Genomic DNA, 27,438 nt, shown 5'->3' with positions numbered 1-27,438 from the left:
TTAAAAAATATGGTCACTCGAAAACAAAAATAACTTGTTACCTTTGATTTTGAACCAGGCCTCTACACACTACTTGTGAGCAACAACCAGATCATTCTTGCAAGAATGACCCAACACAATAGATTCCCCTACCTCTTGGTTGGTCTCTAGAGTAAGATGGAATATTCTACACTCCTCATATCGACTCCCAATTCTGTCTAATTGCCTCCCTTGATTAGAAGGCACATTCCCTTTTGGTGCCTTCACCTCAGGGTCAAGACCCTTCTCAAGACCTACATCAGAACTATCAGAAAGAGAACGCCTTGCGAGATCTGACATTCTTGCAATATCAAGATCAAAAGCATTAGAATAATCATATTCATCATGATAAGTTCCTCCATTTGAATCATACTGCGAATTCCATGACTGATCTTCAACATCGGAATAATTTGGGCTGTCTGCATTACCATCCACAAATGGTTTGCATGAGATGGCTTCCTCATGCTCCTCATATGCTAGAACACTTATGGACTCATCTTTAACTGCAGAAGTTGAAGACCTCTCTATGCTAATGAAGAATGGGCTATAAACTTTGACTTACTCATCAATATGACTGAAAAAGCCCTCGTATTTCCCTCATTTCTCTTCAAAACTCTAATTTCTCGCAGTTACTATGTTTATGTGCTTAGGGACCACAACCAACAAGTAATACCCCAACAACAACAACGCTCACGTATCATTTTCTATGTTTTGGGACGCACCCAATATTATCTAAGAAAATATCAAGTCCAAAACTGTAAGTTTGAGAAATCTCCTTTGAGATGGCCTCTGAATACCCTAGTGTTATTCAATGCTCTCGAAGTAAGTATGATAGACGGGGCTTGACTGACCAATGACAAGGAGAAGGGTACAACACTCTTTAACATCGGTAACACCATGTGAGGGAGATGGAAAACGAGACTCAGTGCAATTCAATGTGGGAGGTATGGAGGATGAGGCTCGATTGACTAGCAGGAAGGATAAGGTTACAACGTGCTAGAGATGAGGGTGTGAAAACGAAAAGTGGAGGGGAGGGCACATGTGTGGAGGAGGATTCCATTTAGTAGAGAGCTACAGAAATAGGTAGGTAGTAGAAAACGTGGGGTAATAAAAATTTGGACAGATGACAAAATTTTATTGGTTGGAGGGACAAACAGATGGAAAATTTTATTGGTTGGAAGGGAGAAATCCAAGATTTCCCATTGGCTGGGGTGAATAGTATTTGACCACCCCAAGCCAACAAAGAATATTGGCATAAATATAACAGAATTCAAAAGATTAAAAAGGTATGCAAGATAGTTTAACAATTATAAGAGGACCCCAATGCATTAAATAATTTTTGTGGAAGAAGAATTTTCTATGGTATTATGATCATTTATATTATGTAAGATGTTTCAACTTAAATAGAAGGCTTTTTTTAGAATTGTAATTTTTTTTTATAGGAGGATATATAGTGTTCTTGAAAAGATACCATGGGAATGAAAATGATTTTTTTTGGGAAGCTTTTAAAACTAATGTTCAAAATTTTGTGGTTGAATGTGTAGTCCCCCAATAGAGTAAGGGAGAGACAATCAAGATGTTAGGTCTCCTACAAACTTTAGTTATACCAAATCCATGTTGGGAAGACCTTTCAATGGATTTTATTCCATGTTTACCTAATTTTGAAGGAAAAAATGCTATAATGGTAGTAGTGAATCAACTAAAGAAGTATGTCCATTTTTTTCTCTCTTTCTCATCCTTTTAAACCAAGTACAATAGTCATATCAGTTATGAAAAAAATTCAAAAATTATGTAGAATCCCTGAGATTAATTTTTTTTTTCAAAGAAATGGGTAGGAATTTGTATTATTAAAAAAAAATCTGGTTAGTAGGCCAAAACTTTTACATATTCCAATCTTCCTTGGAGGTTTGAAATTGAGCGTTGTGGCTCAATCCAAACCCTCAATCGAGTTCCCCATGACATAAAATTTCAGACCCTTTCCAACTAAAAGTTCTCCAAAAAAATCCCAATATCTAGATACATTTACATTCCATTATTCACTACTTCTATTATGACTTCAAAGACTGAATTCTTGTTTTCCTTAGCGAAATTCCTTTTCCTTTCTTCCCAACTTGAGTCTAGCCCATGTTTTCTTCTATTTTTGGCATATTATTCTTTGGCATGTGAAAAATGGACTCTTCCTCATCAGCCTAATCTACCCAAGAAGATGATTTTCTTGCGAGAATCCTTGTGGATTCAGAAGGGGATCCACTTTCCACGGGGGTTTGTTGTTGCTATACTTTTGCTGAGTCGAGAGAATCCTCATTGGCATTCATTATTTCTTGCTTTGGTTCTGGTGTTGTTGATGTAATTTCCTTAGCCAAACATGCTTCCTTCTTGTCTTCTAGTTCTTTCTTATCTTGAAGCACATCCTATTTAAATATCGTATAGTGAATACCCTGAGCTCCTTCCCACCATTTGGGCTTTGGGTTTTCTTTTTATAGTAATTGTTGTTCTGTAAACGCTTGGGGCAGTTTTTAATTCCGCACCCTGTTTCATAGCATGCTCTACACCAAAAATAAATATTCTCATAATCGATCTTTTGGATCAATCAGATTAATCTATGCGGGAAAACCATTTTTGAAGTCCATTTCCACATATATTCAAGCATAAGTAGCCTTGAAGAATTTTGTAGTTTCAGGACAATGACGATAAAACTTTCCCAATGCATTCCCAATAGAGGAAAGCGATGAAAGATTCTAAAATTGCAATGGACAGTTCAGAAGCCTTACCCAAACTAGAGCTATAGATATTGATGTCATTACCAGATAAAAAATGGGAGTCCGGGGCTGCATAAAGAGACCTGCGTTGCCCCAAAACCATGACCCAACTTTGCAAATGGCCTTCTTATCCTCTATATTATAGAAAACCACAACGCAAAAACCCTGAGCCAAATTTCAGCATGGAACTGTAAGAAACCGAAGAAGATCTTGCTAGACCGGTAGCCATACCTGCAAAAGAAACTTCCTTTTTTTCCTGATCATTGGAGTTTTCCATTAGAAAAGAGATCTGTAAAATATTCATTGAAACTAAGAAAAGAATGGTTGGATAAGGTGAAACCCTAGCCGCCGAATGGGCTTGCAGAGCTTCGTCCATCATTCGTAAGTGTTAACCAACATATTAATTATGTAATTTTCTTTCATTGTGCTTCAACATATCCATCATGTGGTTTTTTCTCATAGAATTCTTGAGATTATGATAAGCGACAAAGATCCTATTTTCATAAGAAAATTTTGAACTGAATTATTTTCTTGTTTGGGTAGTCAATTGGCTCACACCTCATCTTACTAAATCCATTGGGTAAACTGAGATTGTGAATAAATGTCTATAAATATGTCTTTGTCTATTTTCATCTAATAAATAGACACAATGAGTAAAGCTAGGTGGAATCCCCAATATTGTAAGTGATAAAGAACCTATTTCACATGAAAGTTTTAGACTGAATTATTTTCTTGTTTAGTTACTCAATTAAAATCCCCGATACATGAAAATTTTGGACTAAAATAGTTTCTTGTTTAAGTACTCAATTGACTCACAACACTGACTCATAACACATCTTACTAAATAATAAATTTGATGAAAAAACTCAAATTGTGAATAAATGTCTAAAAACATATCTTTATTGTTTATCTAATAAATAAACACTATGAGTCAGTAGTTTCCCTTTGTAAAATAATAATAAAAAACATCCTCACCCAAAAAAAATTACCATTTATAACACATTATGATACCATCCTTCATCTATTATAACATCTTAAAAGCGACTAAACAAATTTAGTTAGTTAAATCCCACCTAAAACACCAATAAAATGTTTTCAGATGAAATAAGAGACGAATAAACCTTTCACCAAAACCAACTGACATAATCTCATCATAAATCATCATGCTTCTTTATATATACTTCATTTTATTTTTTTTCATAACCTTAACCCAAAAAGCAATGTCGTTAAATTGTTAAACCATTATAACATAGCCATTACTTCTTTGCATTAATTGAAGTCTAACATAATCATCTATCAAATATGAATGTGTTATGAAACTGATGACGATTTGCCTCCTATAATATTGGAATGAAAATGAATTTTGGGTTGTAAAATTAAGAGTAGTTAAAATTGTGAAAGAAATGAAAATTTAATTAGAAAAAAACAATTAAATTTATTCAAAATTTAAGTTTTCATAGTAGAATTTCCGTTTACTTGAATTTTTATTTAAATTTATTTTACATATTTACTTAAATTTTTATTTTTTTTGTCTTAAAAACATTATTGATTAAATTTAATGGCGGATTAATATTAATATTAATCTTAATATTAATATTAATATTAATATATAAATAAAATATGTATACCATTAAGATTATATATAAATATATATATATAATTAAATTGAGAATAAGTTCAAATTAGCTTCAATGTTGGATGGAAAAATGATCTACTCACCTTTTGTCAGTGTATGAGGCTTTATTGAATCTAAACGCCCCATGGAATAAATTTTTTAGGCTAAACCTTGCAAAAACCAACTAATTATTCCTATAGGTATGTGTATTTTAGAATGAGTCTTCCAACATTTTAATTTAATTATAAATACCTATTAGGTGTATGGTAGTGTTGAAGGCTTGAAATACTTTGCCTCAACATCAGGGAAAACCACACGGTTTGGAATTTAAGGCAACTCCTTTTCCGTTTGGAATGGTGGCTCCGACTTGGATTATGGGACCAATTTCCCTTTGTTGAAGGAAATGTAACTAGGTTCAGTCTTCATAAATGTGCTTTTGATATTTGTATTTATTCAAGAAAAGAAATATTATTTTTATAATATATGTCAATGAGTTTCTTGCTCATTGAAATAGGTCTAGCACTAGTTTAAGTGCTACAGGTGAGTCAAATAGTCAAAAGGAAATGTTGAAGGCCTTAAGGGTATGTTACACCATGTATAAATATGTATTTTAGTCAAAGAGAGAACATCCTAGCAAAGTCAAGTCTACTCCTATGCAATGGCACCATCAAGAAGCTCTTTCAAGCATGCTACACCACCATGGAAACTATCTAAAGTCTTCTCAATAAATCAACCTCCTAACAGTCCTCAAGTCAGCATACAAACAATTGATAAGTCGGCCTGCAAACAGTTGACAATTCGACCTAAATGGAGGGACAAACCTCTATATATAGAGGTTGTCCACTCCTCTAACGCATTCAAGTAAGCTCTGAAATCAACGAAGAGAGAAGGAAGGGAAGGGGAGTTTAAAGGGTCTCCAAAGGTGCAGCGAAGTAAGAAGGAAGGCAACGAAGGTGAAGGACTATATCTAGGGCTAGAAATAGTCACGCGTGCGAGGAAGAAGAGGAGAAATCTGCGGGTATGATAGCAGGGAAAAGCAGTCCACAATATTGCATTTTTTGGGTTTGACACTAGGCTCACAAGGCCTCCCAAGACAGGCAAAGAAGCCCCTCTCTCCAGTGAAGGAAGAAAGACTCTAATTCACTAAAGGGTACTCTCCACACATGGAAAACTAGGGCAGCAGAACAACAGAGTAGTCATACACATAAGAAGGATCTCGGCTGGTCAAAGTTGGAGTGTACTTGAGCAAGGGATAGAAGAGGAACACCTCATCAAGAAGATTCACTCAAGGAAGGTCTATCTCTAGACAATAATCATAGTAAGAGAACAAAGTTCTGGAGAACAAAGTGTCAGAAGAAGTGTTGGGGAATAAGGTGAAGAAAGAAGGAAGGGCTTGACTTGTTCTTGGAGAATACTCTTGTTAGGGGTCTAGGGTTTGGCATTGATCAATAGAAGCTTCAATAAGAGAAATTCACTAAAGGGTTTTCCTATCAAGAGAAGAGAGGTTTTGGCCCCGTCAAAGAGCCAACATCTTGTGTTCTTGTTTTTATGTTTTGGTAGTGTTTTGATGAAGTACACACATATGCATTAATAATAAGAAGAAGAAGATTAAGCTAACAAGAAAAGTAAGAAGACTCCACAAATTGTTATCAAGTAATGAAGAATCACACTACACCACTTTGCCCTAGATTCTTCAACATGGTATCAGAGCTAAGGTGACACACCAAGGAAAGGGAAACTCAAGAAAACTCATCAAGGAGAAGCATCTACAAAGTTGAAGAATCAAGCCTAGAAGTATCAATCACTTCAAGGAAAAGAAGGGTATACAATCCATCATTCATCAAGGAGTTATACAAAGCCAAAATAAGAGCCTTACATAAAGGCATCTACAAAGAAGAGAAGATTGGAGCAAGACCTACATTAAGCCACAAGTCATCAAGCAAATCTCATCATCTAGAAAGTCCACTTGGAAAAGGAAACTTGAATAACATCAAAATCCAAGGAAGACAAGCCATCACGCCTTCAAGGAGGAAGAAAATCCATTACATCTCAAAATATATCAAGTAATTACATGTCCCCTTCTGAATATACATCAATGTCTTTTTGCAAGGAAAACAATAAATTGGTAAGTACCAATAACTTTCTTGCATGGAAGAAGAGGATTGATCTCCTTCTCAAGGAGAATGAACTCCTAGAACATGTCAAAGGGAATATCGCTATCCCTGCCAAGGAAAAAACTCAAGCCTTAGCCAATTAAAATAAGGATGAGACAAGAGCTCAAATGATTATGATAGAATCAATCAAAGACTCTTTCATTTCCTATGTCTCCAAATTTGAGACATTGAAATAAATTTATGATAAGCTAGTAGAGATATTCTTGGTATCCACAATGGAGAAGTAATATCTCTAAGGAATGAATTGTACAAGATGAAGATAATAAAGGAAGGAATAGCTCCCTACTTCATGAAAATATTTGAAATGAGAGATCAACTTCAAGAGCTTGGGGAAGTCATGTCTGATAGAGAGATGACCACTGTAGTACTGAATTCTCTACTTGAGGAGTGAGGAAACTTCACATTAAGCATATATGCCAAGAAGGAAGCAACCACTCTCAGTGAAATTTGGTCTCTATGCAGAACAGAGGAAACCAGAGTTAAGGAAAAGGAAGATGTGGGATCAAAGGAGCAAACATTTTCTACCATGGCCAAGAGAAAGGGTAAATTTGGCAAATTTGGTCCCGAAGAACAAACAACAAAGACATGTCCAAAATCCAATGTTTTGGATGACAAGAATATGGACACTACAAAAGGAATTGTCCTAAGCTCAAGAAGGACAACAACAAAAAAAGAAAGTGGGAATAAGCTCACATAACACAAGAGGTGAAAGAAGAAGGAAAGAAGCAAAAGAAGTAAGATCCTCCAGATCTATACTATGATTAGGTCAAACTCTTTACTTCTAGACTTATTTCAAAGTTTTGATTAGGATAGGATCATGTAGGAATAGATTAAATTTGCATGGCTAGAAACATCCTCTAGAATCTAGAAGCATGATGTACATAGAGTTCTAGATACTCATGAAGATATATTATTTATGATAAGAAAAAAAATGCATGAGTAGAAATATCTTCTAGAATATAGGAGCATGGCATATATATATCAAGATATTCATGTAGAAGAAGCATACCTAGTATAGGACCTCATCCACGATTAAAGAAAATTGATCATAAAAAGGAATATTAGAAGACCTCCATCATCAGAAGAAAGGAAACATTTGCAGGGCAAGGATCTTTAAGATCCTATGATGGAATATTCAAAATAAGGTTCATGGATCAAAGCAGATGTCTCATTGGGAATCCCATTAATGGGATTCAAGAAAAGGATGATATGCAGGCAAGCTAAGATGAAGCAAGAAGGGACACACCAAGGAAAACCAAATGAAGCTAATATGATCAAAGGAGAATCAAGATGAGGTATGGATGCATCAAGGTTTAGTCATGGTATCATTTGTATATTATTGAGTCATGGGATAGTTCTATAACATGATCAAGCATGAAATTATCTCTTTCACCAAGAACATGCTCGAAGGCATGTACCATAATGCAATGAAGGTAAACAAAAGAATATCCTCACATAAGGGGTATAAGATTGTTGACTAAGAAGTAAGAAGAAATGGTGACAAGTCCAGGAAGCAAGAAATGAAGGAATGCTCTCACAAGAAGCATAAGATGGTTGACCTATCTATCTGATAAGAAGCAAATGAAGAAAGAGATCAAGCATGTGAAGAACACCATGATCACCGAGAATCACTATCTGACAGAATGATTTGAAGATATCTATCGAAAGATGGTAGGACCACTCTGACAAAGGAATGACCCTTAACACCTATGAAGGCCTTGGAGATATAAAAGACGCAGAAATTGATTCTAATCTACAGATATTTGTGATGAAGAATCCATCCAACAAAAGAAAAGGCAATGTTGAAGCAATATGAGGATGAAGTCATGATGGGATACTAGGTCAAAGCATGTAAACAAGAAAGTACAATGAAGCATCCATGAGAAGAATATTCTGAAGCATGGACAAGATGACAAATGAGTAGCCTAGATGACAAGAAAACCTAATGAATGACAAGAAATCCACTTTCCACAAAGGAAAAAATGACATGAGAAACCAGGAAGGAAAGTGATCGATGGATGGTTCCCTACCTAGAAGAAGTTCGAACAAAGACTTCATGACATTAAAGAAAGGAAGAAGATCAAGCAGCTGAAGGACCCAAAAAGAAGTTGTTGTTGATGAATGAAATATTCCCTAGTTAATAGGGAGCTCTGACAGGTCCCTGATCAAGAGGGAGTTTTATATCACCCCTGATTACAAAGGAGTGACAATTATGTTTTCCATTTCATGGGTCATGCACTATACCAGGACTAACAGTTGTAAGTCTAGATGAAGGCCATGAATGGAAATGTAGACACAAGATACACACAACATTATTGTCTTCACTTGGGAAGAAATAATGGGAGGATTAGGTAATCATCTGGCATCTGATACTCTTTGAGGATGTGTAGGGAATCCAAGACAAGAGTAGGAAAGAGGAACGATATTATTTGAGGGCTAGGAACCCAAGATAAGAATAGTCCTAGAAGGTCATACTCAGAGAAAACCCGGGTGGAATTAAGAGACAATGTTGAAGGTGTCTATAGATCATTGGTCTTGCCAGCATTATAGCTCATGATCTCTTGGAGAGATGGAGCTATTAGTCAAGGCTTTGCACTATTAAAATGTTGATGGATATGATGCTATAACAGATGGATTGCAAATCTGGTTTCTCTTATGTGAATTCTTCAAGATTGATAATAGCCAAACACCTTGGAATATTGTATGAATAACTCCCTAGTTAAGAGGGAATGTTGAAGGAAATGTAACTAGGTTCGGTCTTCATAAATTTACTTTTGATATTTGTATTTATTCAAGAAAAGAAATATTATTTTTATAATATATGTCAATGAGTTTCTTGCTCATTGAAATAGGTCTAGCACTAGTTTAAGTGTTATAGGTGAGTCAAATAGTCAAAAGGAAATGTTGAAGGCCTTAAGGGTATGTTACACCATGTATAAATATGTATTAAAGTTAAAGAGAGAATCTCCAAGAAAAGTCAAGTCTACTCCTATGCAATGGCACCATCAAGAAGCTCCTTCAAGCATGATACACCACCATGGAAACTATCTGAAGTCTACTCAATAAATCATCCTCCTAGTAGTCCTCAATTCAACATACAAGTAGTTGACAAGTCAGCCTGCAAACAATTGACAAGTCAGCCTAAATGGAGGGACAAACCTCTATATATAGAGGTTGTCCACTCCTTTGTAACGCATTCAAGTAATCTCTAAAATCAGTGAAGAGAGAAGCCGAGAGAAGAAAGGGAAGGGAAGTTTAAAGGGTCTCCAAAGGTGCAACAAAGTAAGAAAGAAGGACATCGAAGGTGAAGGACTGTTTCTAGGGCTAGAAACAGTCATACGTGTGAGGAAGAAGGGAAAAGAAGTCCACAATCTTGTGTTATTTGGATTTGAAACTAGGCTCACAAGGCCTCTGAAGACAAGCGAAGAAGCCCCTCTCTCTAGCGAAGGAAGAAAGACCCTAATTCACTAAAGGGTACTCTCTACACATGGAAAACTAGGGTAGTAGAACAACATAACAATCATACACTCAAGAAGGATCTCGGTTGGTCAAAGTTAAAGTGTACTTGAGCAAGGGATAGAAGATGAACACCTCATCGATAAGACTCACTCAAGGAAGGTCTATCTCTGGACAAGAATCATAGTAAGAGAACGAAGTGTTGGAAGAAGAAGGATGAAGTGCCGGAGAACAAAGTGCCAGAAGAAGTGCTAGAAGAAGTGCCGGGGAATAAGGTGCGGAAAGAAGGAAGGACTTGACTTGTTCTTGGCGAATACTCTTGTCAGGGGTCTAGGGTTTGACATTGATCAATATAAGCTTCAATAAGAGAAATTCACTAAAGGGTTTTCCTCTCAAGAGAAGAGAGGCTTTGGCCCTGGCAGAGAACCAACATCTTATATTCTTGTTTTTATGTTTTGGTAGCGGTTTGATGAAGTACACACATATGAATTAATAATAAGAAGAAGAAGATTAAGCTAACAAGAAAAGTAAAAAGACTCCATAAATTGCTATCAAGTAGTGAAGAACCACATTACACCACTTTGCCCTAGACTCTTCAAAACCCTTAATAAAAGATATAAAAATAGATAAGATATATAAGTTTGGGGCTAATGATGTGAATGAAACTAATAAATACAATTAAATAGACTTAAAATATCTATTCCGAGAAATATTTCTCTATATATTGACTTTAGAAAGATCTCACATTTAACATCACAATATAGATTATCAAGTCTTTTATGAGGTTAAAATGAACGAAGATAACAGTTAATTTAATAAAATAGTTAATTAAATTAGTTTATTAAACTCATTGCACATATAAGATATCGTTGTTCATGCATATACTTAAAAGATTTCAATCAAACACATCAATAGTGATAAATGCTTAATTGCTTGCAAAAACATATATGATAAACACAATTAAAATAACCATTCAATCTCATAAACACAGTACTAATACACAGATAGTAGTACCTGATATATGTTGACTCTGCTCATAAGTGAAATAGTAATGGTTCCACTTTCTATTAAGATCACTTCAAGTTACAATAGTGCAAACCAAAATATTTCTTGCCAAAATTTAGAACCCCTTCTTCATATCAATGAAGGGGATTTATAGTTTCTAATGAAAATACAAATATAGAAAAGTACCATAAAAGACTGGAGTGGTTTCAACAAACCACACTTAAAATAAAGTAAAAAGATAATAATAGATTGTAGTTGTAACAACTTGACTATGGCTGAGATGAAGGTTTCTCTCCCATATGTTGCCAAAGTTCACATATATCTGTCATTGGCTTTAATTTAGGTGGATGATGAGGTTTTATGCGCATCTGTGCAATGAATAGCACATCACCGAGTGTTGGAAGCAGATGGGTGGTCTTGTTGGAGAGACACCTCATCATTACCCACTAACTATGCAGTTTAACTACGAAATGCTAATGGCATTCCAATTCAACCTTTGAAAAATTCTTGATTTTCTTATCCTTCTTCTTCGATGATTCCTACCATGTTTTGGTTAAAAATTTCACATCGGGTAAATTATCCTTGGGGCAGTCTGAAATCAGGTTGGCCTATAGTAAATTTTCACTGATTTATTCAGTGAGATTGTTTGAAATATCCCTCACACTGAAGATTGCCATTTCTGCATGCTTTGATTTTGTTTCCCACTCTTGGAAAACAATCTCTTTCTATGATTCTTGAATTTTAGGGACATCATCTGATCTCCCCTCAGTACTATCTTTCTAGTTTATATAATACGAAATCTTCTCCTCAACTTCCCTATAGTATGCCCTCATATCAGAGAATTGATTTACTAATGAATCACTTGATTGACATAAGTCATGGATAGTGGCTAATTTATGATAGAAGACAACCTGTTCTTGAGAAAGGAGATTGTTTAGTTCTCCTGCTTCCTTCTTGAATTCATCTATCTCGGGATTCACCTTTAATTGTTATATCTTTTGTTGAAGTTCCTGGATTTGAGTATCCCTACTCTTCAGATTAGATTCATGTTGAATTTTTAAGTCATTGAAGGTATTTTGCAGTCTTGCAAGCTATGCTTACCACTGTTGAGAAATTACTTGTTTTCATTCTCAAAACCCTATTCTAGCTGCTTAATCTGTTCATATTTATCCTTCTTTTTCTCTGTCTGCTAACCAAAACTTTATGTTTTGGACTATTTAAAACATTAAGAGGAGGAATTTCTTCAATTTTCAAAATGACCTCAGAGTTCGGGAATAACGGGATGATTTCTAAATCATCAGTGTCTAAAGCTTTATCGAAAGCATCAATAGTAAGTGAGGTATTCCCTGTAACTTCATGGGTCTATGTAATCTTCATCTAGAATGTAGTCTTCAGATTCTTAAGATCTGTTTCTTTAGTGAACTGCTCATAAATTACATCTAGATTTTTTTCTGTTAGAGTTTCTTCCGCCTGAGAAGAAGAAGAATAAGTGTCTATCTCTTTTATCTTAGATACATTAGGGACTTCTGTTGTACTAGCTGAAACTCTATCCTTATCTGTATTTTGTTGATGAAGCATCAATAAATCCATTAGAAAATGAGTTGTCCTTTTATTCATGTACTGCTTAAACTAAATCAATTCCCCAGGAGTTAACTATGCTACTACTAGTTTCTCAACCTCTAAATAGATATAAATGATTTAAATAGATCATCAAATTTTTCTAGCTCATTCGTGAATTGCCTAATATTTTCTTGTATAATGAAATTCTTAGGAGTATCATTAGGATCATATTGTCTATTGAGAATAGATGGGAAATTTAAATGTTGAATTTCTTTAGTCTCAAGAGTATCATGCCTAAAATTGTCAAGAGTATCGACACCACATTGAATAGGAAAGGTAGGGCATATTGTCTTTTTATTACCTTTCATAACCTTTGAAAGGCCATTCCTTACAGTTTGGTAGGCTATATCTCGGGCTAGGAGTTTATCAGGAACATAAAGGGGCAACACATGAGGTTTTGCAAGACTGTTGAATATCCCGATATAAGCGAAGAATTCTTCTCCAAACCATCTTCCAATTGATAGTAAATCATTGTTGGCTTTAGGTGAAAGTCTAGGATCTCTCTACTTAAAGAATGTTTGGTAGATGAGAAACCTAACTCCATGCAAAGTTTTATAGAGATGAGGCTAGTATTTAGATTCCTAGAGTATGTTATGATAGATATGGATAGATGTTGGGTCTTCTATGGTCCATTTCCATACCATAGATGTAAAATCAGAGGTGAAATAGATAACATCCATTATATAGGCGCTCATATAGAAAGGGGGGACAATGTTCTCATAAAAACCGTGCTTTTTCATATAATTCAGGATTTGGGTGCTTAGAGTATCAGACAATATAGTTCCCCGATCCATAACATATCCATATGAGGTAGCATCAATTAAGTGTATTGTTGTAGCGGTTACAACCAGCCCCCAAAATTTTACCTTAGCCTGTTTTGGAGCCTCCCCTACCAACCTTACACAACACTTTGTCTTGCTTCGTCAAGTACTCATTCTTCAGTGTTTTCCTCGCACAAAGGTAGCCTGTTGATCACAGTCAATCCATTCCCCTCACAGGCTTCTTACCTGGACTTGGTCCAGCTACAGGCTGAGCAGCTTCCCCTTGAAAATTGTGCATTCCTAGAGGGTGGCCAGCCTTCCCTCCAAGAATTGCGCAATCCTCTCTAACAGCCTGCTAGTCTCGAGGATTGCATAATCCTATCAGTAAACCCTCCCACCAAGATTTGCGCAATTTTTCCCAGCAACAGGCTGTTCAGCCCAGGATTTGTGCAAATCTGGGCAGCAGTCAGCTGCTCTACCCAGAAATTACATAATACCCTTGGGCATTCATCCCAGCTTATAGTCATGAATGTTCATTTTTCCTAAGCAGTTGAGCACTGGCATGCATGGACAGTCTGGTTGACTAGTTCCACTTAGGACCAAGCAAAACTTGACTTGCATTCATGCATGACTTGATCTTCCCATAATAGCAAGAGAAAACATGCAAAAGGAATCCCATGATTCAGGGAGCTATTTTTAGCAGCGGGGGGTTACATGGGAAGTTGTTTTAGAAGTTTCCCTCCAAGTGTCGCTTTTTCCTAGATTTATGGCATGCGCATCTTGAGACCAAACTTATTTATTCGACGCATCAGAGCTCATTCATTCACATTGATCTTGGAGCTCTGACATCCCATAGCACATCCAAAACTCTTCGACACATCCGAATCAGCTATTCACGAGTAAGTAGCCTCAACTTGTCTTTTTCAGCATTTCTGTCGCTTTTTTTGTATTCACTTGTGTCAGTGTTGTTTGTTTGATTTCTTTGAACATCTGCTGTAGTTTATATATATTCTAGCTTTTCCTAGCTTTCTTTCAATTTTCGTTGCTATCTCACTATTATCGCATGCATGAAACTGTTTTGCACGGATGTTTGCCCAACCGGCGAACGACCTCACCCACATGCATGTTGATCTGTTTGCTGAATCTTCCATTCATGTTTTGCATGCACTATTTATCACTTTTTCTATCACTTAGTGTTTCCATGCATTTCATCAACTTACATGCTTTTAGTTTCCCATCGGTGAGTTGGGCCGACCTTGGCCTAGTCTCTGCCTTCACCAAGGCTGCATTATGCAATCTGGAGAAGGAAGGCTCACCTTCCTCTCTAGATTTGCACATTCTAGCCCAACACTGGCCTCCTAGACTGATTTTCACATTATTGGAGGGAAGTGGCTACTTGGCCCAAGAATTTGTGCAAATCTGCCCCTGGGCCAGCAGTCTTTCCCAGCAGGGATTGCGCATTGCACAATCCCAACAACCAACTGCCCAACTAGATTGCACATTTCACAAATCTAGCAGCGAGTCCAGCCTCCCAGTCAGTACAAACTGCCTTTTGCGTATTTCTGGCAACTATTCACTCAGCCTCCCAGTGAAATTTGAACAATCTTTCTCATTAGTTTCCCAGGTATGTGTTGTGTCCTTCCTCGAATTTGCTTCATTTTCACTGACATATTTCTTGCCATGCATGTTACTCATTTCCAGATCTTTTAGGTGTTCATCTGTCTCAATGGCTTCCAAGAGAACATGATCTCAGGACACTGATGGTATGGCAGTTGGAGCAGTAGCTGAGCAGGTGTCCTCTGGTCTGCCGATCTATGAAGACATGAAGTTGTATCTAGACAAGGACATCAAACTGAAGTAGAAAGAGGTGAATGAAACATTCGCAAGTACTTTTGGGGAAGACCTTGAAGACCATCAGGTGTACGTGAACATTCATAAGTCTGGTTTGTATCAGATTGCATGCAGATACTCGCGTTCCCATGCACAGACATGATTCATTGGATCATCTGTCACACTGACCCCGAGACGATGACCTTGAGCAGTGTTAGTGGGATGAAGCTTGCAACCTTCTAGGAACGAGATTATAATTGGATGTATCAGATGATCGAGCCCATGATTGTCCTAACTCCCCCATTTAGCTTGTCTAATAGTAGAGGCCACTCCAGATACATTATGAAGGATTGGGTAAAGGAGCCAGCTTGTTTCAGGATGACCCCCAATCAAATCTATAAGACGAAGATATTGAGGAAGGAATACCAATACTTGGTCATATTCGCATGTCGACTGAGTGGCCAAGCGAGCACTGGGACCTTCCCTCAGAGTTGTGTGGTCACGCTGGATCAACTAGCTAGAGAAGGAAGACCATGCAACTGGTCTGACATACTGGCTTATCAGCTGAAGGATCAAGTCACGAAGGCTCGACAGTCACTCGAAGGCATGCATGCAAAAATTTACATGTCCACTTGCATTCTAGATGTAGTCTGTGCCGAACATGATTTCACGTGCTTAGAGTGGGCATGGTCGCTGGTGGAGATTTTTATGAGCACATATTTCAAATTATTGTCTGAGTGTAGCTTCAGAGGAGTGATCATACGGTTGTCCGACCATCTTGTCACCCCAGTGTATAGGTTGATATTCGAACAAGATCCACCCTACATGTCAGAAGAAGTGATGAAGAAATTCTTAGGCATTGTAGATTGGTATGCCTCACTGGATAGCATGTTCATCTGAGTGTTTAGTGCGGAGAAGCCTCAACATGTTTTGCCAAAGTTTTCTTTGGATGTGCTTGTCATGCATGAAGTAGCGTATCATATCTCAGTAGGATTAATAGCTAGGCTACATCGGAAGAAGAAGGCACCTTGGTCCACTCTTCTGTTACAAATTGGGTTATACGTGATTCGGAGCATCAAGAAAGTGGATGTTGAAGCTAAACAGATTAAGAAGTACCTGTTCACCTCCGAAGCTTCAACCCATATGACCCACATTGCATTGTGAAGGATCACTGCATGAGAGTTCAGTTCAATTGGATCCATGGGGCATGTCATTGGGCTGAGGAGGACTCATGGAGGTATTGCTTCAATTCCTCCAGACCCAATGAACAGGTTGGTTTCACTATAGGGTGGTTAGCACAATAACGTGAAGCGGCATCATGGAGAACACTAGCTATAGCAGAAACAATAGAAACAACGGAGCCAAGCATACTTGCGTGCGAAAAAGGGAAGAGAAATATTGTCGACCGCCTTGAGGAGGAACAAAGTTGCAAGTTTCGAGCAGATCCACCTATAGAACAAGAAGCTATGGCTATTGAACAGAAAAGGCAACAACGCGACAAGCGAATCCCGTGAAAGCAGAGGGATAAGCAGAGAATGGAATAAGCAGAGAAGGAGTTGCATGAGATGAGGGAGCAACTCCTGAAAGAACAAGAGTTGCGCCAACATGAGAAGGAAGCGCAAAAGCAGTGGATTCAGTAGGGGGCACATCATGTGCAGACAGACGAAGCAGTGCCCGTACAAGTAGTTGATTCTTCTACACAGTTGGCATCATGCAAACAAGGTGAACCCTCGCAGGGGAAAGACTTTGCTCATGAGATAAAACAGGCTCTTGAACAACTGGATGTAGACATGGAGCAACAAGAGTTGGAGCAGGACATTGACCTCATGCCTCACCAAAGAGAGGTCGAATCACCTGCTTCAATGCATCGAGATGATGAGCAAGTCTCAGATGACCAACTAGGCACTGAGATCCTTGGTGGTCAACTAGAAGCAGAGATGCACAACATCTCCTTTGACGAATCTCATCATAGAGTTCTACAGTCTCAGAGAGTACCGACTCCAGAAGACCAAACATCCCTTGTGCAATTTGAAGAGCAAGTGATCGTGATTGATGTGCACAAGCATCCAACTGCATTGGCCGATGCAACTAGAGTGTATGCCGAAGCCACTAGCTCAAGTGTTCATTTTCTCATAGTTGAGAATGACTGAATGGCGAAGGAACTATAGGTGGCCAAGTGGGGAGGAGAATTGGTGACAATGTTCGCCTAAGCTGAATTGAAGAAGGAAACACTGGATGAAGTGTTGTACTTGGACATAGTTATGCAAGCATTGTACTCCAAGTTTGGTACCGTGCATCGAGTAGTCATTCATCTCCACGGATGGGAGCAGCGATGTAAAAGAAGAGTATGGATCTTGAAGAACATACATACTACCATTGATAACATACGAGCATGGATGATGAAGTACAAGGGAGCCTCATTTCACTTTCCAAATATGATGAAGGCCAATGCGATCGAGCTACAAGAATGTATCTGGAGTCAGATCCAGAACTATTAAGACCTACCACAACTCATCACTAGCATACAAGCTTCCCATGCACGAGTATTAAAAAGCATGGAGGTTATAGTTGACACTCATGCGATCCCATCACTTGGGACCCTGCCTCAGGCGAAGACCAAGAAGTAGGTCCATTAGGAGCTTGACTCATACTTTGACAAGTTGATGTGCACCACCCCCAGCCCAGACTTGCCTATTAGTGCAGACATCATGTACAAGTACGTTACTGGTCTGGCCACATGAAAGACAACGTTGTGGATGCTCACAGACGAGTTGGACAGAGGAGCTTGAGCAGTGTACGCGGATGCTATGGAGGCAAGGTTCAGGTTTCAGACGGATGCCACAACAGAACACATGGACACTCTCAAGGACTACCAATCTTGGCATCAATATGTCACTATTGATCAGCATGATGATGTCGAGCAGTTGAACTTCTATGGTTGTCTAAGTCTGAATGATGTCTAGTTTGGCTTGTCCAAGCCATTATTAACATGGGTACATGTGCGTTGTAATGTTGAGTCATGTCAAGTGTAAGCCATGTGTCAAGAGTGGGTGTAATAGTCATAGAGTAGGTGAAGAGTCATGAGGGTAGTTGAATGGTCACAAAGGAGAATTTCAAGGGTTACCCCACCTTTTGCTATAAATAGTCCCTCATAACTCATTGTATAGGCTTTTGGTCAGCCAAGCTTCTACTAAGACTATTTTGAAGAAGGCTTGGACAGTATTGTAATGCGCCTTGGCTTCTCCACTACATGAAGCTAGTACATCTCTTTGGAGGAGCAGGCGGATGTGGCTATAACGTTCCACTGTTGGGGCTAGCAGGTTTACATGGATGTATTGTATGATTGTGACTTACACTTCTTTATATAATAAGAGCCAACACATTTTCATGCATATGTTGTTATTGCATTTGGACTGCTCTGGTTTCTTCAATGATATGTGTTTTTTAACTTACATACTTGTGTATGAACCAATTCACATGAAATTATATGAATCTTGTTGTTAATGTTATCACCATCCATGTCGACTGCTCTACCAGACATTAGATAGAACTTTCACTTGAATCTTTCTATAACAACCGTCACACTCGTCTCGGACTGATCCGTGAGTGTTGTACATGTTATCTTACCTTGTATGATGTGATTGTCTCATCTGAGTGGACTTCTCTGGCGGAAGCTGTGCATGTTCTTTGTGTTCTGGGTTCCTAGCCGAGTTGGGACTGATCCCTTTCAACTTGGAACTCACCTTCACCTCCTTCCCCTTTCGAAGTGTTGGAACCTCTCATACACCTTCCTTGACTCACTACATCATTCACACCCTTGCTACTGATAGAGTTATTCTACTTGCCTCTGTGCAACACCGTCGTCAAGGCATTACCTTACGACCCACTGCTGGGACTCCTACACCAAATGGTCTGAGGTCTAATTGGGACTTCTTATCAGGGAGATTCCCTTGACATGTTGGCGGGTCTAGCACCATCAACATTTCTGGTGCTAGAAGGAGGGCCTAATGACAAGCAGTGTCCTCTCATCTAGTTTTGAACCTTTGCATATCTTTCATGGAGTCTTGCATTCTCCTTCTCTCGAGGTGTTTTTCATCATGAAGATGTCTCCATCTCGGGGAAGCTGTTTGATCTCTTGTCCACTCACACATATGATGGTGAAGGCGAAGTGGCCTGGCCTGAGCACTTACATAACTTTCTTTCCATGATTTATGAGGAAGATGAGTTTACTGACGAACAAGTTGGTTTGTTGCTTGCATACACACTTTGCGAATCTCCATTTCGTTGGGTGCTCAACCTACTAGCTGACACCATGCACTCATGTGAGCACTTTTGTGATCTTATCGAAGACAAGTTCTATCATTTTGATCCAGAAAATCTTGATCGGAAACTGTTACAACAATGGAAGGCTCTGCATGAATCTGTTATTGATTTTTGGGAGCACTTCCGTGACTTGCAGTTTCAAGCTCCGAGGAGCTAGATGAAGTTCTCTTATCTTTGGGACCAGTTCAAGTATTGTCTTAAGAAATTTTCCCATACTAAGAGAAAGCTTGATGTCAAGCCTCACCCAACCTTCTTCGTTGATGGAACTACGCAATCCCATGTGGGAGAAGGCACTGTCTCAACGGACTGTCTGCATCCCTCTCATTCAACAGTTCAACCATTTCCCAGTGATGTTGAGGATCATGTTCGCACATCTATTCATCCTTCACACCTTCCCAACATCACTCCACTCAATTTTTGCGCAGAGTTGGTTGTGAGTCCTTCGAGTTCCCATATGCATTATTTTCTTCGACCTCCGTCTTTGCACTCAGATGTTCCTCTGGATGATTTTGTCTTGTGTTCATCCATTCCGAACTCTTCACTTGTTGTGAACGAGGAACAACCCACTTACGAAGTTGGTGTTGCACAACCAACATGCGCTATCATTCATGAAGAGTATGAGTGGGATCTTGAACATCAACACTCGGTGAAGGATGATTCCCTTATGTCTGAGCCCCCTCCATTCTTTGCTAACCTCTTTAGTGAACCTACCATCCATGATTTTGAATGTGTGTCTTCATCTATGGATGCACACATTGTTGATCACTCACAGGGCTCACCGAATGTTAGTCCATCATTCGACAACAAAGAGGATAAGTTACTCATTGAAAATCTACTTGATCCTTCATCTGTCTTTTCCGAAAACAAAGAGGATGAGTTCGTTCGCTCTTCATCTACCCCTCTGTTTGATTTATCTGATCATGGGGATGCCGAAGAATTCATTGATTTTTCTGATCGTGGCAGTCATGATCCATTTGCTTCCAATTTTGATCACGATCATGAATCTATCGCAGTCTATTTTTCAAAGTCACCAGCATATGATGATCTACCTGATGATGAAGTTGAGACACCCAAGACTATTGAGGCACTTCAGCCCGAGCTAATGTTTATGTTAGGCCCTCGCTCTCTTGAGGTTAGTCATACTTCTGATCATGAAACTGTTCAATCACCGAAGGGTCCTCATCACTCGTTTGTATGAATTGAAGATCCATCTCACTCACAGACCATACTTCCTCCACTCAAACTACACAATCCCATTTCTCATGCATTGGAGGAGTCTTACATTGCAAGCACTCGTTCTTTCGTTTTCTTGCATGTCTCAGTGAAGAGTGTGATTTTTCTTCAAAGTTGCACGTAGTGTCACACAGCACCATGATAAGTCCACGCACTATCTGTCATGCATATGCACTCACTTATGTCCCATGGGCACTTTGAAACACAAAGTCTGGCTGTCTTCAATGTTATATATTTCTTGTATGTTGGTCTGTACAACTGGGTTACTCATAGACCAAGCCTTCACCCACATGGGTCTACCAATGTGCCAGTGGTTGCATTGTAAGTATCACTTCACATGATTAGGCCCATGCACCGTTAGTGTAGGAGTAGGAGTAGTGTTTTCTTTTAGTTGTTTGCTTGCATGCTTGTTTGATATCATGCTTTGATTGCTTAATTTTTTGCTTTCTTGAACGTTTGCTTGCTTTGCTCTCATTTTTGCTTATGCTTTTGATTGGCTTTGTTGTTAGTTTGTTCACTTGTTTCATTCATAGGTTAGTTTGCATGAAACCATGTGTGGCTCATGAAACGATTTGGGTAAAGAATAATAGGGTTTGTATAGCTATCGCTACTTGTTTATCTATCATCTTGCATCTATATGACGAACTTGTTACTCTTAGTCCATGATACGTTGAAGGAAAATACACTCTTCGAAGTGAACCTTGGTGTAAACACAATGCTTGCACGCTAACTAGTGTCACCTTCTCTAGTCAGTTGTTTTTGGGTTAACCCTTGTCATCCCAGTCAAGTAGAGTAAGGTGAGGGGGAAGACCTTAATAGGCATGTCAAAGATACAATAAAATAATTCTCTGCTGGAACAACCGGATCTGCTCTCAATAATTCAGGATCCATCTTCTGCCTCTGAAATGCATAAGTGCTATGCACAGTGAAAATGAAAATGAAAAAAATAAAAACGTCAAAAAATTCAAAATTAAAAATGAATAAGTTGAAAGAAGAGAAAGGCTTCCTGCGTAGGGAGGTGATGCAAGTAACTCCATCGGGGTACTAACTAGGCTCGCTAGTAGCGCAGCCATGCTTGTGTTCCTATGTGACTCCATCGGGGTACTATCCAGGCCTACTGGCAGTGGAGCAACATCAGAGATGAAACTAAGACTTTGACGACTATACCACTTGTGCACCTATATACCCCTCAACCCCAATCAAAACAATTGTGTTGCCTTGGCTTGGAATGTGTGTCAATTGACCAAGATTCTGGCAGATGCTACATCTTACATCAAGCTAGTGTCAAGCCAAGATGAACTAAGAACTGAAAATACTTCTGGAGGTGTTTGACTCATTTTCACGAACAAGGTCCATTGAGAGAGCTGGAGTTCTACCAGTGTGTCACCAAGTGTTGTAGTGGCTACAACCACCCTCCAAAATTTTTCCTTAGCCTATTTTGGAGACTCCCCTACCAACCTTACATAACACTTTTTCTTGCTTCGTCAAGTACTCAATCTTCACTATTTTCCTTGCACAAAGGAAACCTATCGATCACAAACTATCCATTCCCCTCACAAGCTACTTACCTGGACTTGGTCCAGCTGCAGGCTGAGCATCTTCCCCTTGAAAATTGCACATTCCTGAAGGGTATCCAACCTTCCCTCTAGGAATTGCCCAATCCTCTCTAATGGCCTACTGGTCTCTAGGATTGCGCAATCCTGCTAGCCAACCCTCCCAGCAAGATTTGCGCAATTTTTCCTAGCAGCAAGTTGTTCAACCCAGTATTTGCACAAATCTGGGTAGTAGTCAGTTGCTCTACCCAGAAATTTCACAATCCCCTTATGTAGTCAACCCAGCTTATAGTCAGGAATGCGTATTTTTCCCAAGCAGTTAAGCACTGACATGCATGGATAGTCCGGTTGACTAGTTCCACCCGGGATCGAGGAAACTTGAATTGCATGCATGGATTACTTGATCTTCCCAGAATAGCAAGAGAAAACATGCAAAAGGAATCCCATGGTTCAGGGAGCTATTTTTAGCAGCCGGGGGTTACATGCGAAGTTGTTTTAGAAGTTTACCTCCAAGTGTCGCTTTTTCCTAGATTTGTGGCATGTGCGTCTTGAGATGAAAATTATTTCTTCGATGCATCAGATCTCATTCATTCACATCGATCTTGGATATTGGACATCCCACAACACATCCAGGACTCTTTGACATATCCGGATCAACTATTCATGGGTAAGTAGCCTCAACTTGTCTTTTTCAGCATTTCTGTTGCTTTTTGTGTATTCACTTGTGTGAGTGTTTTTTGCTTGATTTATTTGAATGCCTCCTATCATTTACATATATTTTAGCTTGTCCTAGCTTTGTTTCAATTTTTGTCGCTATCTCACTGTTGTCGCATGCATGAAACTGTTTTGCACGGACGTTTGCCCAACCAGAGAATGGCCTCACCCACATGCGTGTTGATCTGTTCGCTGAATCTTCCATTCATGTTTTGCATGCACTGTTTATCACTTCTACTATCACTTAGTGTCACCATGCATTTCATTGACTTACTTGCTTTCAATTCCTGTCGGCGAGTCGGGCCAACCATGGCCTAGTCTCTACCTTCACCAAGGATGCATTATGCAATTTGGAGAAGGAAGGCTCACCTTCCTCTCCTTATTTGCGCATTTTGTCCCAACACTGGCCTCCTAGATTGATTTGTGCATTCGTGGAGGGCAGTGAATGCTTGGCCTAAGAATTTGCATAAATCTTCCCTTGGGCTAGCAGTCCTTCCTTGCTAGGATTGTACATTGCGCAATCCCACAACCAACTACCCAACTGGATTGTGCATTTTGCAGATCCAGCAGCCAGTCCATCCTCCCAGTCAGTACAAACTGCCTTTTGTGCAGTTCTAGAAGCCAGTCACTTAGCCTCCCAGTGAAATTTTCACAATCTTGCTCATCAGTTACCCAAGTATGTGATGTGTCGTTCCCCGAATTTTCTTTGTTTTCTCTGACATATTTCTTGCCATGCATGCTGCTCGTTTCCAGATCTTTTAGGTGTTCATCTATCTCAATGGCTACCAACAGAATATGATCTCAGGACATTGATGGTATGGGAGTTGGAGCAGCAGTTGAGCAAGTGTCCTCTGGTCTACCGATATATGAAGAAACGAAGCTGTATCTAGACAAGGACATCAAACTAAAGTGGCAAGAGGTCAATGAAACATTCGCAGGTACTTTTGGGAAAGACCTTGAAGACCATCAGGTGTACATAAGCATTCATAAGTCTGGTTTGTAATGGATTGCATACAGATACCCCGCGTTCCCATGCGTGGACATGATTCACTGGATCGTCTCTCACATTGACTCCAAGATGATGACCTTGAGCAGTGTTAGTGGGATGAATCTTGCAACCTTCTAGGCATGAGATTATGATGAGATGTATCAAATGACTGAGCCCATGACTGTCATGACTCCCCTGTTCAACTTTCCCAACAACAGAGGCCACTTCAAAGACATTATGAAGGATTGGGTAAAGGAGTCAGCTTGTTTCATGATGACCCCAAATCAAATCTATAAGACAAAGATATTGAGGAAGGCATACCAATACTTTGTTATATTCGCATGTCGACTAAGTGGCCAAGAGAGCACTGAGACCTTCCCTCATAGTTGGGTGGTCGCACTAGACCAACCGGCTGGAGAAGGAAGACCATGCAACTGGTCTAGCATACTGGCTCATCAGGTGAAGGAGCAAGTCATGAAGGCTCGAAAGTCACCCGAAGGCATGCATGCAAAGATTTACATGTCCGCCTACATTCTAGATGCAGTCTGTGCCCGACAAGGGTTCCCGGCTTAGAGTGGGCATGATTACTGGCCAAGACTATTGTGAGCACATATTTCAAATTATTGTCCGAGTGCAGCTTCAGAGGAGTGATCATACAGCTACCCGACCATCTTTTCACCCCAATGTACAGGTTGATATTCGAACAGGATCGACCTTGCATGTCAGAAGAAGTGACGAAGGAATTGTTAAGCATTGAAGATTGGTATGCCCCACCAGACAGCACATTCATCTGAGTGTTCAGTGCGGAGAAGCCTCCGCATGTTCTGCCAAAGTTTTCTTTGGACGTGCTTGTCATGCAGGAAGTAGTGTATCATATCTCAACAAGATTAATAGCTAGGTTGTAGTGGAATAAGAAAGCACCTTGGCCCACTCTTTTGTTACAGATTAAGTTATATGAGATCTAGAGCATCAAGCAAGCAAATGTTGAAGCTGAACAGATGAAGAAGTACCTATTCGACCTCTGAATCTTCAACCCATATGACCCACATTGCATTATGAAGGATCACTGCATGAGAATTCAGTTCAATTGGATCCATGGGGCATGTCATTGGGAAGAGGAGGACTCATGGAGGTATTTCTTCAATTTCTCCAGACCTAATGAACAGGTCTGTTTCACTGTAGAGTCGTTAGCATAGCAGTGTGAAGCAACATCACAGAGAACACCAACAATAGCAGCAACAGCAGAAACAACAGAGCCAAGCATACCTGCATGCAACAAAGGGAAGATAAAGATTACCGACTTCATGGAAGAGGAACAAAGATGCAATATTTGAGTAGATCCACATGTAGAACAAGCAGCTATGGCTATTGAAATGAAGAGGCAGCAACGCGACAAGCGAATCGCGCGAAGGCATAGGGATAAGTAGAGAATGGAAGAAGTAGAGGAGTTGCATGAGATGAGGGAACAACTCTTGAAGGAACAAGAGCCATGCCAACATGAGAAGGAAGTGCAACAACAATAGATTCAGTAGGGGGTGCATCATGTGTAGATAGACGAAGCAATGCCCGTACAATTAGTTAGACTTTTCTCTTGAACAGTTGCTAGACTTTGTTCTATCTCATGAGCAAAGTCTAGACGAAGCAGTGCCCGTACAAGTAGTTGATAGACTTTGTTCTATCTCATGAGAAAAGTCTAGCAGCAATATGTCACTGTTGATTAGCATGAGGATGTCGAGCAGTTGGACTTATATGGTTGTCTAAGTCTGAATGATGTCTAGTTTGGTTTGTCCAAGACATTGTTTACATAGGTACATGTGCATTGTAATGTTGAGTCATGTCAAGTGTAAGTCAAGTGTCAACAATGGGTGTAATCGTCATAGAGTAGGTGAAGAGTCATGAGGGTAGTTGAATGGTCACAAACAGGAATGTCAAGGGTCACCCCACCCTTTGCTATAAATAGTCCCTCATAACTCATTTTGTAGGCTTTTGGTTAGCCAAGCTTCTACTAAGACTATTTTTAAGAAGGCTTGGATAGTATTGTAATGTGCCTTGGCTTCTCCACTGCACGGAGCTAGTACATCTCTTTAGAGGAGCAAGCAGCTGTGGCTGCAACGTTCCACTGTTGGGGCTAGCAGGTTTACATGGATGTATTGTATGATTGTGACTCACACTTCTTTATATAATAAGAGCCATCACATTTTCATGCATATGTTGTTATTGTAGTTGGACTGCTCCGGTTGCTTTAATGATATGTGTTGTTTAACTTACGTACTTGTGTATGAACTGATTCACATGCAATCATATGAATCTTGTTGTTAATGTGTTGCATATGTTGTTAATGTTTTCAACATCCATGTCGACTGGTCTTACGGACATCATACAAACCTTTCACGTGAACCTTGCTATAACAACTATCACACTCGTCTTGGACTATTCTGTGAGTGTTGTACATGTTATCTTACCTTGTATTATGTGACTGCCGCATCCAAGTGGACTACCCTGCTGGAAGATGTGCCTGTCCTTTGTGTTGTGTGTTCCCAGCCGAGTTGGGACTGATCCATTTCAACCTGGAACTCACCTTCACCTCCTTCCCCTTTTGAAGTATTGGAACCTCTCATACACCTTCCTTGACTCACTGCATTAGTCACACCCTTGTTGTTGACAGAGTTATTCTACTTGCCTCTATGTGACACCACAGTCAAGGCATTACCTTACGACCCACTGGTGGGACACCTACACCAAATGGTCTGAGGTCTAATTGGGACTTCTTACTAGGGAGATCCCCTTGACATGTTGGCGAGTCCAACACTGTCAACAGGTACGTACTGGTCTGAGAATTTCTAGGTATTAGGATAACAAAAAATTCTACACATCATAGCATATATATAAAAGAATGGTTCGGAAATGGAAATGGAAGAAATAACATAGATTCCCTTATCCTCAAGCTTGTGTTTGTTGGGATCCCTTCTCCATCCTTTTATGACCTATAACTGATCCTCATTTTATTTCATAAATTTCTCTAAAAATGGCTTGTCGTATTTTTTATCGAGTGGTAGTAACTAATACATCTTGCCTGAATCACTGTTGGTGAATGACCCAATAATTGTGTTCCTCTCAGTCATGAAATTTCTTTCTGCAATATGCAAATAGTCGATAACCCATTTAACCATATCTATATAGGGAATAATGTTGGGCCGAGCTACAATCCTATGCAGGAATGAATTGGCGATGTCACTATAAGTAGTTTCAGAAATAGGGGCAGAATCTTCGGCTGTGGATTTTTTCTCTATCACCTTAGGTTCTTCATCTTCAAAGAGTTTATAAATGGCTTCCCAAGAACATATTCTAGCATTGGGAGTGCAATTTGTGTCTAAGAATAATGCAGGCAT

At 39.3% G+C, this 27,438-nt stretch overlaps 1 pseudogene; it reads right to left on the bottom strand.

Moving 5' to 3' along the window:
- Nucleotides 1-27,438, bottom strand: LOC149139690 (uncharacterized; annotated as a pseudogene).

This window comes from Pinus tabuliformis, chromosome X (assembly GCF_031772625.1).
Source record: "Pinus tabuliformis cultivar Carrire ecotype Pingquan chromosome X, CPIR1, whole genome shotgun sequence".
Taxonomy (NCBI): domain Eukaryota; kingdom Viridiplantae; phylum Streptophyta; class Pinopsida; order Pinales; family Pinaceae; genus Pinus; species Pinus tabuliformis.
Note: the sequence above shows the minus strand (reverse complement) of the source record. Positions and strands in the feature narration are given on the sequence as shown.